Genomic DNA, 17,577 nt, shown 5'->3' on the forward strand with positions numbered 1-17,577 from the left:
GAGGAATACTCAACACATTTACAGGAATGATTTAGAGTTGCTCCTATCTTAACTATGTAACAGATTTTGGATTGTAGATAGAGTGTATCATAACTGAATATGCATTAAGACTGAGGTTGGAAAGATTATCCTAGGGCAGTGCTTCTCAAAGCCTCATCCTTGGATGATGCATAGCATTTCCAAGGAAGTTGTTAAAATACTAGTTCTACAGCCAGTGTATCAGACACTCAGGGGGTGAGTTTCAACAATCCCTCCAGGGGATCCTGTGCTCACTAAAGTTTGAGGAACACTGTACCAGTGAAGTGCCTACACATGGTTCTGTCTTCTAAGATGTAATGTAATCTTGTGAATAATGATAGCCTTTTATAAAAATAAATAAATAAATAAATTCTCTATAGATTTTGGATACTGCCCTTTATCTGATATATCATTTGCAAATCTCTTCTCCCATTCTGTCGGTTGTCCTTTGGTTTTGTTGACTGTTTCCTTTGCTGTGCAAAAGCTTTTTATCTTGATGAAGTCCCAGTAGTTCACTTTTGCCCTTGCTTCCCTTGCCTTTGGTGATGTCCTGGTGATGGGTATTAAAGAGGGCACATATTGAATGGAGCACTGGGTGTTATACGCAAACAATGAATCATGGAACACTACATCAAAAACTAATGATGTAATGTATGGTGATTAACATAACATAATAAAATAAAATTTAATAAATAAATAAATAAAATCCTTGATTTATGCATTCATTCAGCAACCATTTATTGACTACCCACTTGGCGCCAGGGACTGTAGTAGGCATGATGAGGCAGTCTCTCAGAAAGAGAGACTGAGTGGAACAGAGGGAGGGAGAGAAGAAGGGGATGACTGAGTTGGAATGATAGCAGAGGAGAGTGGATAAACTTGAAAGTATAGCACGTGTTAATGGTGTCTAGTTCTGTTGTCATAGTAAAGTTTTCTAGCTACCTCTAATTGAGGGAAATACAGAGGCTGCTGTTTCGTTTTTCCTGCCATATATCATCATTTATTTAGCCACAGCCTTACCACTGCTGATAGCAAGGATGAGCGTGAAAGTGTGTGCATACTGCTTTTCCTAGATTCTCAGACCTGATCCATCAATGATTAAGCAGTTCTTTATTTAAAAGTTAAGCTAGTTGCTCCAAAGCCAGAGAGAATCTGAATGAGAGATGTATGTATTTTTGTTCATTTTACCAGCAAAAGAATACCTCACTACCAGAAATTTTTAATTAAATGTTCTATATGCATGCTTTCTAAGCCTTCCAAGATGTCCTAAACAGATATTCCCTCATTTTCTGACTTGCCCTTTTCTTCTGACTTCCTATAGTCCATTCCTTTCTAGTAACCCCATTAACACATATGCATGCTCCTTAAACCCATAGAAATGCCTCAGACGGCCTAGCCCAAGCCCAGGACTTCATAGAACTGATGACCATGAGAAAGCCCAGGTGTCTGTAAGAACATAGAAAGCTAATATGCAATGTAGTGTTAAAATGTAGCCTTCCTTTACCCATCCTCAACTGTTCAGTAAAATTCAGTCACATGAAAGCCTTATGTTGGTGCCTGAATGGTTTCTAATGTTTAGCAAAGTTAGGACTGGTAATATTGACTTATGTAGCGGAGAGAAGAGCTTGGTTCATTGCTTTGTGAACAAAAGATGACATCTTGGGAAGGATGAGACTAACAGGATGCCACCACAATAGTCTAGAAAAGAGATAATGGTGGCTACTTTCAAAGTTCCCTGGACACCCCCACTGGCCATAATCAACATAGAGCCATTGGAGTGTCTCTAGAAACCTTACAAGTACTATGCAGATATACTACATGCAGGAAGTGGGTGGAAAAATTGAGAGGGAGGGGAGAAAGGCAAAAAATGACCACAATATCTTGGCGAGACTTCCTTGCTGATTCTGAGAAATCTCTCAGTACATACAGAGCACCATCTTTCATAATAGGAATTTTCCTCATTCATGTGGTCAAGATATTTATTTTAATAATGAATGCTACTTTGATTTGCAAATAATTCTTGCATTAGCAGCTATGCTGAAGTAATCTACTTGTATAGAAAGAGTAGTTCCATTACTTTTCTGGGTTTTTTTTTCCAGATTTTGTGAGTATTTATGTGTGTATGACGTATATACACTGTTAGGTATTATTATGACTCCGTGTATCTCTAGCCCTATTCCCTCAGTAGAACTCCAGACTAGAATAATAGTGTATTCAGCTCCTTATGTAACATCTCTATATGTGTGTAGGAGGCATCTCAATCTTATACGGCCAAAAGGACATAAATTCAAGAATAAATAAATAAAACTTCCTTATCCCTCATATTTGATCTTCTCCTAATTACCCCCACTCAGTAAATGGCACCATCATTCACCCAGTTGCTCAAATAAAAATCTGAGCATTTTTTTTATTCTTTTTTGTTATCCTTCTCTTCCCTTCATTAGTCTATCAAATATTAAAATTCCACATTAAAAAAAGGTATTCCTAAAAAGGTCAATTCCCAGTGGGATACTGATAGACCCCCTCTCTATCCTTGCTACCTATATTCTCTACCCAGAAGCTGAAGTGGTCCTTTTAAGAAAAATCAGATCATGCCATTGTCTTGCTTAAAAGATCCCAATAATTTCCAAATCCACTTTGAAGAACAACCAAGTTTCTCTCTTTGTTTTACAAAGACCTCTATGATATAGTTCCTCCCTATTCCTTTGGTCCGCTCCTTCAGACTCGCCACACTGGCCACCTCCTATCCATGATACCCCAGATCTGTGCCGTCCAGTATGGTAGCCTCTAGTTACATGTGGCTATTTCAACTTCAATTTAAATCCATTAAACCTGAATAAAATTTAAAGCTCAGTTCCACATTTACTCCAGTTACATTCCAAGTGTCTAACAGACACATGTGGCTAATGGCTACCATATTGGACAGCTCAAAGATTTCTGTGATTGCAGACAGTTCTGTTGGACAGTGCAAATCCAAACAAACTAGTGTTCCCCCCATTTCCTGAATATGCTAGGTTTGTTCCCACTACAAATTCTTTGTCCTTGCCCTTCTTTCTCCACGGGTTGCTCCACCCCAATCTATGTATATAGTTCCACTTCACTTATATCTCATTGTAAATGTCATTGCTGTGGACTAAATGTTTGTATCCTCCCAACATTCATTTGTTGAATCCCTAATCCCTAGTGTGATGACATTTGAAGGTGGGTCCTTTGCAGGGTAACTAGGTCCGGAGAATAAAGCTTCCTCATAAAAGGACTAGTGTTCATACAAAACGAGATACCAAAGAAATGATCTCTTCCTCTGCCGTGTGTAGTTACAAAAAGAAGGCACCAACCGCGAACGAGGCAGAGGATTCTCACCACACACCTAACCTGCTGGTACCTTGATCTTGGTCACCCCAGCATCCAGAATTGTGAGAAATAAGAGTGTGATGTTTAAGCCACACAGTCTGTGGTAGTTTGTTATAGACCCTAAGCTGACTAAGGAAGTCATCTTCCCAGCCTACTCAGTCTATAGTCACCACCCAGGTACTCCCTTTATATGACCCAATTTAACTTTCTGCATAGCATTCATGGCTATGTCATATTTCACTCGATCATTTTTTGTTTCTTTGTTTGTTGCCTCTCTGACCAGCATGTTAAGTTTCCCGGCACTGAAACCACCTGTCTGTGTTCACTGCTGTATCACTTATACCTAGACTAGGGTCTGGCATGTAAGAGGCATTCAGTAAATACTTGTGGAAAGAAGGGAGGCAGAGGAGCAAATGTGTTCCTATTCACGGTGCATATTGATATTTAGAAGAAAACTTCTAACAGAAATAAAATGAAAGCACCCAATGTATACAATAATGAATTCAGTACATTCATTTTAAACTAAATTTAAAGTCCATTGCCCATTTTCTAGCTCTGCTTCTATCCTGGACATATCACTTTTCGTTTAAAAGCCTCCATCTTAGATATAGAAGAAGGAATTCAGACCAGAGTTAAAAGATTTCTTATACTTCTAAATTCCATGTTCTTATGAAGATACTGACCTCAGGAGAAATATGCGATCCCTTTCGATATACCTAGAAAATACATGTTCATGTACCCTTTCTTATTCTGTGAATATTTTCTGTGAATGTTTTAACTGTATTTTAAGTTATCATCATATTACACGGTCTTAAGCTGCCTAAATGTTCATAAAGGAAAATTTTTTAAAAATTTAATCACATAATATTAGAGAAAGTTTTGCTGTAAAGAAACAGAGCTAGTCATTAAATTAAAATTTAGGAACACATCTGCACCACGATATCAAATTAACCACAACTGACTTGATTGTTAAGCAATTGTTCAGATCAAATTAAACCAATCAAGATCTAACATCACTGTGCTGTAGGCATGTCAAGTCATAGGTAAGGCCAAAGAGCCAGGTAAAAATGACCGTATCCTGATGAAAACTCCCATTAGAAGTTTCTGAAGATGGAAGCCACACCTTTGTTTGATGGTTCAAAACAGAAGAGGTTTGAGGAAACACAGGTTTGAAGAGCATAGTTGGGCCTTAATGTATATGGTCTTTTTTGAAGATACTTTACTTGAGGGAAATATATTCTCCAAGGAAACTACTTAGAAAAGCACCCATGTCACAAAACACAGAAAGGGTCCACTCTGGTTAGACTCCATACAGTTCATTCATATGAAGATTTTCCTAAGCAGTTGTAAGCCAGGGTTTTATCATATTCATTTTTGTTTCATCCCCAGGACTTAAAATATTGCAGTAAATATTAGATGAATTACAAATATTTAAGGAATCGATATTTTAAAAGGAAATGAAGTAAAATAGCATACAATTGCCTTTTTAGGTAAAGTTACATAACTTCAACAAAACTTCTGGCCATTCATAAAGCTTCTCTTAATATTTCATATCCCTCTTAGGCAATTGTGAAAGAGGCTCAGACTATTTTCAGAAAGAAATGTGGGTGGTATCCTTCAGTGCAGCGTCTTCAAATAAAACATAGTGATGAGATAAGAATTACCTTCATATCCAAACTGCTGAATAAGAACAAGGTCCAAAAACAGGGAAAGGCCCACACTGCCAAAGATAGCTAGTTACTGGAACATTGTAATACTTGAGATTTACTGCTTATTAAAATGCAAAAGGCCATTACTTCCCCAAGAACAAATTTTGTGAACAGAGATGAACCTAGGAAGCTTTTAGCCCATTTCCTGAATCATAAACAAAGAACTCCATACATAGCAACTCTATGAGATGTAAAGGGGAGTATATTATATGATCCTTATTGGATTACTCAAAACCTCAGCGAAGCTCCCTTCAGAAGCGATATAAATCAAAGCTAACTGCTTCCATAGAAAAGCAATCAAGTTTTTAAGAGAATATCTTTGTTCCTGAGGTTGCACAGTAAGATTTAGATGCTTCTATTAGGACCTTTGCTATGGAGCATACTTAAGTAATTATAAAAATTCAGCCTGGAAAAACACCTGGACATAATTCCAAGGGAATTAAATCTTTTGGTCTCAAGTTTTGGATACTTTATAGAAGTATTTCCCCCATCTATCTTCTGAAAACGCACACACACACACACACACACACCCCTTGAATATAGCAAATTAGTATTTTAAACACTAGAATTTTCCACACTTTAGTGTTATTATCTGGTTTTAAACAAGTGCATTTTGTGTGCTTCTAGAAATAAACCCCTAACAGAGATTATATTTTGAAAAAAATATTAAGCCGAAAGAAAATGTAACTTTCAGAATATTAGGAAAGATGCTTAAAAATGTGCAATCATTCCCTCTCTAGAATCTCTTATATTAATCAAGATAGGGTTCCACAGACTTACTGAGAGAGGTCTTTAAAATGAGACAAAACAATAGTGACATCCTGGCTAAAAATAATTTGCTGCAAGATGTAAAAGTCCTTAGGGGGTCCATGAGAAGGCTTTCATTTTCCTTTCTATCATTGCCTTGAGGTCAAATATTTAACAGTGCTCTAGATGTAAAAGCACATGCAAATCTTGCATTCTTTTGAAGCTGACTTTTGCCACTTAGGAATAGCAACAATCATTTTCTAGAACTGCAAGTTAAAAGAACTGATCTTTATTTGTTGTTTGCTTTGAGAAACTAAGCAAATCAAAATACCTTCCTAATTTTGTTCTAATATATATCTGCAAAATCAGACAGATAATTCCCCCTTTAGGAAGTCTCCAAGAATGAGTTATCATTCAGTTGAAAAGTATTTCTAGACTAGCACTTTTGTGCCTAGATTACGGAAAATGCAAAATAACCACATGGCATGGTTTATGGCATCAAGGAGCCCACAGTTCAGTGGATGAAGATAAAATATTAAAATATGAGAATAGTACAAGATAACAAATATGTGTTAAATTCTATGGCAAGATTATGGGTGTTCTAAGAATTCAGAGACATGGATAATCAATAGAACTTACCAGGGTTGGAGAATTCTGTGAAGAAAATGTATCTGAGGTCGGGCAGAGGAATTTGGACTTGATAAATTGCTCAGGCTAATTGTAGGTTTTTAACAGGAGAGTGACAGATAAAACCAACCCTGGAGGAAAATGTACATGTTATTAGTCTGTAAGAGCTCTTAGATGGTAGGGGAGGGTATGCCAACTAGAAACCCAACCCAATACCTCAGAAACAATAGGATAAAGGTCTGTGGAGGGGGTCTGTGGAAAGAGGAAAGTGACACTTGGAAGAAAAAAATCGATAGGTCTTTGTTAACTAAGTGGAAATAGTAGAGAGGGATTATTACTTAGAATATATACTACAAGAGTTAACAATCAGGCACTCGTAAAACATAATAACCACTGTCTTAGTTTGTGTTCTTCTGAAAGCACAGCCTGAGACAAGGGCAGGGATGCAAGTCATTTATTTGGGAGAAATTCCCAGGCAAGAAAAGTGAGGAAATGGGGAGAGAGGCAGGGAAAGGAGAAAATCCAGTTATGGGTACCTGTAGTGGGCTGATTAACAATGTGGACAAATATAGGGCTCAGTCCCATTGGGCACCTTCAAAGACACCATGACTAGCATGATTCACAGTTGTTCCACTCGAAGCTAGGAAGGCTGATAACTTTACCTACTCACTTCTACACCACTGGTTGAGGGTTGTTTCCAGTGGCATCATCTTTTCTGTACTTCTGAGTTGGACCTGCATATGGGTTGATCAGCCTCTTCTGCCTTGGAGAAAGCCTTGAGCAGCAAAGCAGAGAGAATCAGAGTGCAGGCCTAATGTGCAGCACTAGCAGAGGCACTTTATAACCAGGGCTGCACTGAAATCATGTGGGAACACAGAAGGCACACAAACATGTCAAAAAGCTGCAGAGATATGGAGTTTAGTTATTAGTAACTGAAGTTCAAGACTCAGAAGTCTTTGGGTAGGAATTCAGTGTTCTCCTCTGAGATTTTGGAAAAGTTACTTCACCTAAACTTCCCCAGTTATGAAAACTCAATGAGTTAATGCATGCAAAATAATTAACCCAGTGGGAAAAAAAGATCCCCCAAAATATTAGGTCTTAGAAATATTTTTTTTAAATGGAATCCCTAGGAAATCTGCAAAACAAAGAGGGAGGGCAAATCAGTAGCAATTCTCAATATAGAACACAGCAAAATTGAAATCAGCATTTGGTATGCATTTTTACTACAATGACAGGATTGCTGGTGGCCCTAATTAAGGTACTTAATAAAGTTCTGAAATAATACTAGCAAAGAATGTGCCTAATAGATGAATACCACCTCATCCAATTAAAATCTTCACTTTCATCAAACTATAGTAAAAAATCATTCCATAGCCACTGCTCCTGGTCAGTGATTTCTGGCAAATGCTCTGGTTTCTCTCCAACACTTTGCAGGCAGTGCAACTATGTTCCTTCCAAGAGGGTGAACAACTGTCAGCACCAACCAGGATGGTGGTTATTCTGCAAATACATGCAGTCCTCCTGACATACATTCTCTGACTTTCAGACTTGACTGAGGTATGCTAGCCAATCCAGGCATGACAAATGCATGTCATTAGTTCTATCATGCAAACCGACCTGTAGCAGATAGTGCTAAGGGAACCAATTTTCAGATAACTAAAAAGCAATCTGTTTGCATGATCATGGTCAATGTCCACCTCTTCCTTTATTCATTATAAGTCTCAAAGTGGGGGGGGGTTCTATAGAGGTACTATAATAATAGTTCAACTGCAGGAATCCCAGAGAATTATTTATAGACACTTAAACATTTAGGTCCAGAACATAGACCCATAAAAGTTTAGGTCTGAAATTGACCCAAGACATCCAGACTTTTCATTATAAAATGAGGAAACAGATTCAAACATGTTAAATTATTTTCCCAGAGTCACACAATAATCCAGAACCAAAGAGACCATCCTGACCCCATTCTCTTTTCTTCTGCCCTTTAAAGCCTCATCTCCCAAGTTAAGCCATAAATTTCTGCTGGGCATTGAATGTCTATGAAAAGCTACATTAAACAAGACAAACAAAATGGCAGTAACAACAGTAATATGCCAACTACTATTTCACAATTACGTTCTAAATACTAGTGGAAAAGACAGATATTTCATATATTCATTCCACAAGTACTTACTGCATGCGTATCGTATCAGATACTCTGAGAAATACCAGTGAATAAGAAAGTTATGGTCTCTAAAATCTATTTTAATGATTATAATTATATAACTGTGTACTATGACATGTCCATGTTCTTATGAATAAGAACACAAATGAACAAAGCTCATCAGATTTGAAATTATATGCACCAGTGTGGCTGCTATATAGGCTTTTCCAGGCCAAATTGCGTGGCCATACAATAGAGGGAATTTGATAAAATGATTTTGACAATTTGGTCAAAACAAAGTATGGGCTATCTTTTTTTTTAAAGATTTTATTTATTTATTTGAGAGAGAGAGAGAGAGAGAGAGAGAGAGAATGCGAACATGAGCAGGGGGAGGGGCAGAGGGACAAGTAGACTCCCCGCTGAGTGGGGAGCCCAACGAAGGGCTTGATCCCAGCACCCTGAGATCATGACCTGAGCCAAAGGCAAATGCTCAACCAACTGAGCTACCCAGGTGCCTCCTTTTTTTTTTTTTTTAAGATTTTATTTATTTATTTGAGAGAGAGAGAGAGAGAAAGGTATGGGCTCTCTTAAATTTGTTTTATATTGGTTGTATAAAGCTGCACTATGTCTAACAACATTTGAATTTATGGCCCTTTAGAAATTATATTTTTAAGATTATTTCTGAACTTAAAACCCTGAACAAATAGGAAAATTTTTTTCTTTGATAAAATTAAAATCTAAAATGAAATGTACCTAGCAGTGGTTGTAAATATATGTAGTATTAGAAGGTTTTTAAATTCTAAATCAATTACCAGTTTTTAAGTGAGCTCTTTTTCATTAACTGGTCATTTTTTCAGTTATATGTGGAAGTTGTAGAAAGTTATTAGAATTTTCTTTCCTTATAGGCAAGAAAAATTTAATAAGAGCATTTGTTAAACATTCCAGGAAAAAAAACTAAGCAGAATAATTTTGACTTTTTCTAAGTTCTTTTAAGGTAGAAACAGTTGAGGAATCATTCGTAATAGTAAAATGAATAGCATTATGCTTCTTTTTTTTAATTCATGATCATTTGATGTAATGATTTTTCTAAAATATAACTGACTCATCATAAATCCTAGAAAATAATTGTTGAACCTTAGTAAATGTAAACATGCATTCCATGTTATTTATTGAATTTGATCAATAATCCCAACAATATGACTTTTGAAAACTTTTTATATATTTTTAATCTATTTCAAGGTGCAATGTAACATACTTCTTTTGATCTCATAACACAACCACTGGGATATTGAACAAGTCTTGCTGACTTGGGAGTTAAAGCTTACTCTAGAGAAAGGAAGGGGTAATTTGCTTATAAACAGCCCTGAATATTCCCTAAAGTTTTCCACTGGGCCTAAGCCAAATTATTCCATATAGCTTATCATGTAAATGCTTCCTTTGATTTTGAATACAGTATCAATAAGGTGACCAAATATTAAAGATGAAATAATTTGTGATACTTACCTACTTCTAACTAATCAGGGATTTTCCTGGTAAAAGTGAACTAAAAAGAGTCAATTACTATCAACCCAGAAGCTTCTTTTAGAGGAAGAGGCATGGAAATGTTTTTCTATAACAAAACAAAAAAAAAAAAATTAAAGATTGAAAGGAATAGAAAGACTTGGTGCATGAAATTGAAGAAATTAGTTTATTTAATATGAAAATATTTATTAACCTATATAAGTCATGATAAAGAAACCAAGAACAAGTATGATTTGTTAGGTATCTTTTCCATTGAAATTCTACATTTGAGGGGTACCTGGGTGGCTTAGTTGGTTAAGCTTCTATCTTTGGCTCAGGTCATGGCTGAGTTCCCTAACCATTCATTTATCTCAGGGCTCTCAAGTAAACAGTCCCCATAGAATACAGGGCAAAAATTTTGGCTCCAGGTGAATGGTCAGTCATTTATAAGCACAGTCATCTTTTGGTCACCAGTAAATTGTTACATAGAAAAAAATAATGGAAAATTCTTAGTTCATTCACTCCTTAATACAATCAACACATATATTTGGAAAATACTGTGTCAAGCTTTGTGCTATATTCTCTGGGTGCTCAAGAGAAAGATCAGTTATAATTATTAGCATTGACTATATTGCTTTAATACCATATATTCATGAAATATTAATAAAAACAATAACTAACATCACATGATCTTAAAAAGCTAGATAAAATTAGGTAATATATGGTAATGGGTGACAGGTAGATTATAATTTTTATGAGTTCATAGGAGGCAGAGACCAATTGAATAAGTATACAATACTATTTAAGTATACAAAATCACCAGAAGGTATTTTATAGAAAAGTCCAACAGGATTCAAGAATTTATGTAATGGAAAAGGAGAAATTAAATTGAGAAAATAATTTGGGATTTAACTCAGGACATGAAACTTGTACTTTATTTTAGAATTGGACGTTATGATAATCCAGTCATGAGGAGCAAAGTAGAGAATAAAAAGATGCATTATTAGAAATAAGCCAGGAAAGTGATGAGAATAAAGAGAAAAGGGAGGCATTAATGAGCAATCTAAGATTCTAAAACTTAACAACTTAAGAAATTGTGATACCACAGATAGAAATAGTGGAGAGAATGTTGGCAGGAGGAGCTTAAGTTTTAGAGAGATTGGGATATAGATAATGACAGAACACCTAGGTCTAAAATCTAATAAATATGTAGTGAAATGCAGTAGAAATTCAGAAAATAAAGATAAAAGGCATTATAAGTGACAATAAATGCTATAAAAATAATCTTTCCAGGGGAGGGAAGAAAAATTGAAACTTGAGCAATACAACTAGATAAGAGAGAGAAGAGCAGTGACAACACGGACAGCAGAGATAGACTGTTCTTAGAAACTGGCAGTAACAGAAAGAAAGGAACAGTTTCATACTTCAAGCATATATTTATGTTGGGAATTAAGCAATAGGCAATGATAAAACTGGAACTCTGTGGAATGGAAACAAAAGAGAACTACTAAAATTTGGGACTCAACCACAGCAACACAAGAGAAGTGTTTAAGGCTCTGCTATGTCCTGCCAAACTATGATACTTGAAGCTTGACTTGGGTAAATGAAATACTGTAGGGTTTTTTTTTAACCAGTAGAAAGGGCATGGTGGGAGGTGTAACTCAATGACTCACAGTCATATACAACATCAAATAGGTGGTATTTCCATGTTTCCAAGTTAACAGTGATCAGTATAGTTGTGAGTACTGGCCACATGTTTCTGCTTTACTCTAGGGGAAAGAAATCTGGGACCCAGTAAAACAATTTGAAGTTCAATCAGGACTTTGGCTTCAGCTGAGTTTTGATTTGAAAAACTACAGAGTATAGCAGAGCATGATAATAGCAAAATCCTAAAATTTTGTGTTCCTATTAACATAGATTCAAAATATATGAAGCAAAAACTGTCAACAAATACAAGGATAGAAACATCCAATATTATATTGGGCATGTGAAACAATTTCAAGCAGTCCAACATACATGTAATCAAAATCCCAGAAGGAGAGGAGAAAGAGATTGGTGCAGAAACACATATGAAGAAATAATGTCTGAAATTGTCCAAATATTAGAAAAACTTGAACCCAAAATCCAAGAAATTCAATAAACCATGTGAATGATAAACATCAAGATAACCACACCTAGACAAAAAATAGTGAATTTTATGGAAACCACAGATTTAGATTAAAACAGCATTTCATAATGCTAAACAGATCTATTCAACACATAGATTGAGAAATAGAATGCATTGTAAACAGGGCAATAAGACGAATAAAAGTTGACTTCTCATCAGAAATAATGCAAACCAAAGACAGTGGAAGAAATCTTAAAATTACCGAAGTTTTTTAAAAAAAAAATTCTGTCAATCTAGAATAGGTTACCTAGTGAAAATATTTTCCAAAAATAAAATCAAAATGAAAGACCTCAATGTGAGACAGGAATCCATCAAATCCACCATCCTAGAGGAGAACATAGGCAGTAACCTCTTCGACATCAGCCACACTAACAAAAGGCAAGGGAAACAAAAGCAAAAATGAACTTTTGGGACTTCAAGATAAAAGCTTCTGCACAGCAAAGGAAAAAGTCAACAAAACTAAGAGGCAACCCACGGAATGGGAGAAGATATTTGCAAATGACATTACAGATAAATGGCTGGTATCCAAGATCTATAAAGAACTTCTCAAACTCAACACCCAAAAAACAAATAATCCAGTCAAGAAATGGGGCAGAAGACATGAACAAACACTTCTCCAAAGAAGACATACAAATGGCTAACAGACACAGGAAAAAATGTTTAACATCACTAGCCATCAGGGAAATACAAATCAAAACCACAATGAGAGGGGCGCCTGGGTGGCACAGTCGGTTAAGCATCTGCCTTCAGCTCAGGTCATGATCCCAGGGTCCTGGGATCGAGGCTCCTTGCTCCACAGGAAGCCTGCTTCTCCCTCTCCCATTCCTCCTGCTTGTGTTCCCTCTCTCGCTTTGTCTCTCTCTGTTAAATAAATAAATAAAATCTTTAAAAAAAAACACACACACACAATGAGAAACCACCTTACACCAGTTAGGATGGCAAAAATTAACAAAACAGGAAACAACATATGTTGGCGAGGATGTGGAGAAAGGGAAACTCCTTTACACTGTTGGTGGGAATGCAAGCTGGTGTAGCCACTCTGGAAAACAGTATAGAGGTTCCTCAAGATGTTAAAAATAGAGCTACCCTATGACCCAGCAATTGCACTACTAGGTATTTACCCCAAAGATACAGCTGTAGTGAAAAGAAGGGGCACATGCACCCCATTGTTCATAGCAGCAATGTCCACAACAGCCAAACTGTGGAAGGAGCTGAGATGCCCTTCAACAGATGAATGGATAAAGAAGATGTGGTCCATATATACAATGGAATATTATTCAGCCATCAGAAAGGATGAATACCCACCATTTGCATCAACATGGATGGAACTGGAGGGGATTATGCTAAGTGAAGTAAGCCAAGCAGAGAAAGACAATTATCATATGGTTTCACTCATATGTGGAACATAAGCAATAGCACGAGGGGACCATAGAGGAAGGGAGGGAAATCTGAAGAGGGAGAAATCAGAGAGGGAGATGAACCATGAGAGACTATGGACGCTGGGAAACTAACTGAGGGTCTGGGGTGGGAGAGGGGTAACAGAGTGATGGGTATTAAGGAGGGCACGTGTTGGGATGTGCACTGGGTGTTATATGTAACTAATGAATCATTGAACACTACATCAAAAACTAATGTTGTACTACACAGTGGCTAACTGAACATAATAAAATTTTTTTTTAAAAATCAAAACAAATAAAAATTAAGACATTTCCAGATGAGCACAAGCTGAGAAAACTTGTCACTAGTAGAGCAGAAATATACTACAAAAAAAAAAATGCTAATGGAAATTATTCAGGTTGAAGGAAAAACATAACAATAGAGAAACAGATCTACACAAAAGATGAAGAATGTGAGAATGGTAAAAAGATAGTAAATATAAAAGAATTTTTTCCTCATGTCTTTATTTCTTTAGAATTCATTTTGTGAATAGCATGAATGGAATATTAAAAAGAAGTCAGTAAATTCAGAAAAAATAATAAAGGAGGAAAAAGATAATAAAAGACCAAATTGAACAACGAGAAAATAAATAGAAGCTAGTAGACTTAAATCCAACCATACTAAAATTACAGTAATATAAATTAATAAAACACTCCAATTAAGAGAGAATTTGTCATGATGGATTTTAAAAGCAATCCAAATGCATGCTATTTGTAAGTAAATGACTTTGAAGGTACACATACAGAAATACTGAAAATCAAAGAATAAAGAAGATATACAACATAGGCTTCAAGCATAAGAAAGGTGGAGAAGCTAGAGTAGTATCAGCCAAATAGAGTTCAAGGTATAAAATATTATCAACATTAATGTTAAAAGGGTATATTCACCATTAAAACAAAGTCATCCTAATTATATAAGCACTAATAACAGAGCCTAAAAATACATTAAGCAAAAAATTCAAAAGAAATTAAAGGAGAAACAGAAAATCCAAAAATATAGTTAGAGATTTTAATATTCTGCTGTCATTAACTAATAGAATTAGTAGACACAAAAGTAGGGATATAAACATGAAAAACATTATCAATTAATTTGACGTAATTGATACAGAGGACAACACCTACTGATATAGAATACACATTCTTTTTAAGTCCCCATGAAACATTTACCGACACAGACTATAAGCTGGACCATAAAACAAATTTCAATATATTTTAAAAAGATTGAAATCATAAAGAATAATCTCTGACTTAATGGAATTAAAATAGGAATTAACAACAAAGATATACCTGAAAATTCTAAATATTTGAAAATAAAAAAACATTAAATAATCTGTGGATCAGAGAAAACATTTCCCAAGTAAATTAAAAGATGTTTCAAAATTAATAGTAATTTCAAAATCAAAAAACAAAAAAAAAATTGTGAAATGCACATAAAATAATAGAACTTGGGAAAATATAGAAAATACATTACAAAAAGAAGACTTAAAATCAAAGTTTCTACCTTAAAAAGCTATGAAAGGAAGAGCAACTCAAAGTGAATAGGAAAATGAAGTAAAAGAAAAATGTAAAATAAAACTAAAATAAAAATAGAAATAAAGCAAATAATTGAAACAGCAGAAATCAAAATAATGGAAGATGTGCAGACAAAATATATAAAAGCAAAAGTTTGTTTTAGAATTGATTAATAAAACTGATATACCCCTAGCTAAACTGACACACACAAAAAACCCACGAATTATCAATAATAGAAATTATAAAGTGGCCATCAAAATAATAAATAATACAGGCATTAAACAGATAAGGGGATATCATGAGCAAATTTATACCAACAAATTTGAGAGATTAGAGGAAATGGACATATTCTTCCAAAGACACTAAATATCTAAACTGATACAAGAAAAAATAGAAAATCTCTATATTCCTACATTTGTATTAAAAAAATCTTTGTAATTAAAGCAGTTCTACAGTGAAAATTCTAGAGCAAAAAGGCTTAAGAGGTGAATTCTATCAAGCATTTAATGAAGAAATGATACTAACACATTACATTAACTATTTCAAAATATAGAGGATGAAAGAATGCTTCACAACTCAGAATCCTGGTGCCACAAATTGAAAAGCACTTACATGAAAATGAACATAGACACAAAAAGTCTTGCTAAATATTAGCAAAAAAATTCAGCAACATTTAAAAAGGATCGCATCACACAACAAAGTGGGGTTAATCCTAGAAGTACAAAGTTAGTTCAATATACAAAAATATCAATTAATCAATCAAAATATTTACTGCCTTAACAGAATAAAGGAAAAAAATGCTTATCTCAATCAGTACAGAAAAATTATTTAACAATATACAACACTACAGCAACAGTTAATGATTTAAAAATCATAGCAAGTCAGAAATAGAAGGAAACATCTTCAGTAAGATGAAAACTATGAAAATCTACAGTTGGCACCACATTTAATGGTGCAATATTGAATGTGTTCCTCATAAGATTGAGAAAAGGCAAAGATATTCACATATAGTACTTCTATTTAATTATCTACTAGAATAAGCTCACAATGCAATAAACACCAGTAATAAAAGCATAAAATTTGAAAAGGAAGAAGTAAAATTCTCTTTGTTCACAGGCAATACGGTTGTTGACATAAAAAATTACATAAGAAATTTTTTTAAAACATTGATTTATTTATTTTTGAGAGGGAGAACACGCACACACATGATGGCAAGCAAGTGCAGGGAAGAGCATAGGGAGAGAAGAGAGAGAATCCTCAAGCAGACTCCCTGCTGAGCACAGAGCCCTTGTAGGGCTTGGTCCCAGGACCCTGAGACCATGACCTGAGCTGAAATCCAGTCAGTCCCTTAACTGACTGAGCCACCCAGGCACCCCCTATAATTAATTTTTTTAAAAAACACTAGACCCAGTAAATTTAATAAAATCATCAATATATGTCAATATATTAAAATCCATTCTATTTTTAGTAGCAAACAAGTGAAAAATAAAACATTAAATGTTTATAATAACTAACAGTAAATTTACACATGCACACAGGGAGAAGTAAGTCAAATGAAAGCTGTACAAGACTTCAATACTAAATTTATAAAACAAGGCTGAAAAAAATAAAGACCAAAATAAATGAAGAGATACACCATGAGTTGAAAGACTTAGTACTGTTATGATGGCAATTCTCCCCAAATTGATCTATAGATACAATGCCATCTCAATCAGCATCCCAGCATACGTCTTTGCATGACTGACAAGCTGTTTCTAAAATGTATACAGGAATGCAAAGCATCTAGAGGGAAATAATTGATGTTGGAAAAGAAAAACAAACTGGAGGATTTACACAACCTAATTCCAGTGCTTACTAAAACAAAGCTATAGTAATCAAATCAGTGTGGTATTGGGCTAAGGATAGACAAACAGATAAAAGGAACCAAATACAAACTCCAGAAATAGACCTACGCTTACAAAATTACTTGATTTTTACCAAATGTGCCAAAGCAATTTAATGGGGAAAGAAAGCTTTTTGATGAATAGTGCTGGGAAAAAAGTGAAATGACACTAAAGCTAAGCTAAAATTCTAATACCTCTGGGAAGAAAGCAAAAGAAAATATCTTCAGGACATTAGCTATGCAGGTTTTTTTATAGAAAATATAGAAAATACGGGCGGAGCAAGATGGCGGAGGAGTAAGAGGCCTGGATTTCGTCTGGTCTCAGGAATTCAGCTGAATAGGGATCAAACCATTCTGAACACCTAGAAACTCAACAGGAAACCGAAGAAGACAGTACCAACAACTCTCTGAACAGAGAAGCGACCACTTACTGGAAGGTAGGACTTGCGGAGAAATGAATCCGAGGCGATATTCGGGAGGATAGA

At 35.2% G+C, this 17,577-nt stretch overlaps 1 long non-coding RNA gene across 1 annotated transcript in view; it reads right to left on the reverse strand.

The window, feature by feature from the left end:
• Nucleotides 1-485: 485 nt before the first annotated feature.
• LOC112819984 (uncharacterized) overlaps nucleotides 486-17,577 on the reverse strand; it is a 35,264-nt gene continuing 18,172 nt past the window's right edge. The window contains exons 2-5 of the long non-coding RNA XR_012376287.1: nucleotides 10,099-10,204; nucleotides 7,123-7,302; nucleotides 6,465-6,583; nucleotides 486-568 (exon numbers count right to left, since the gene is read on the reverse strand). This is a non-coding gene — a long non-coding RNA (uncharacterized lncRNA). The remainder of the gene's footprint in view (nucleotides 569-6,464; nucleotides 6,584-7,122; nucleotides 7,303-10,098; nucleotides 10,205-17,577) is intronic.

The sequence above is a fragment of the Callorhinus ursinus genome, unplaced genomic scaffold (assembly GCF_003265705.2).
Source record: "Callorhinus ursinus isolate GAN/ISIS: 27379988/994484 unplaced genomic scaffold, GSC_fseal_2.0 scaffold3, whole genome shotgun sequence".
Classification (NCBI taxonomy): Eukaryota; Metazoa; Chordata; class Mammalia; order Carnivora; family Otariidae; genus Callorhinus; species Callorhinus ursinus.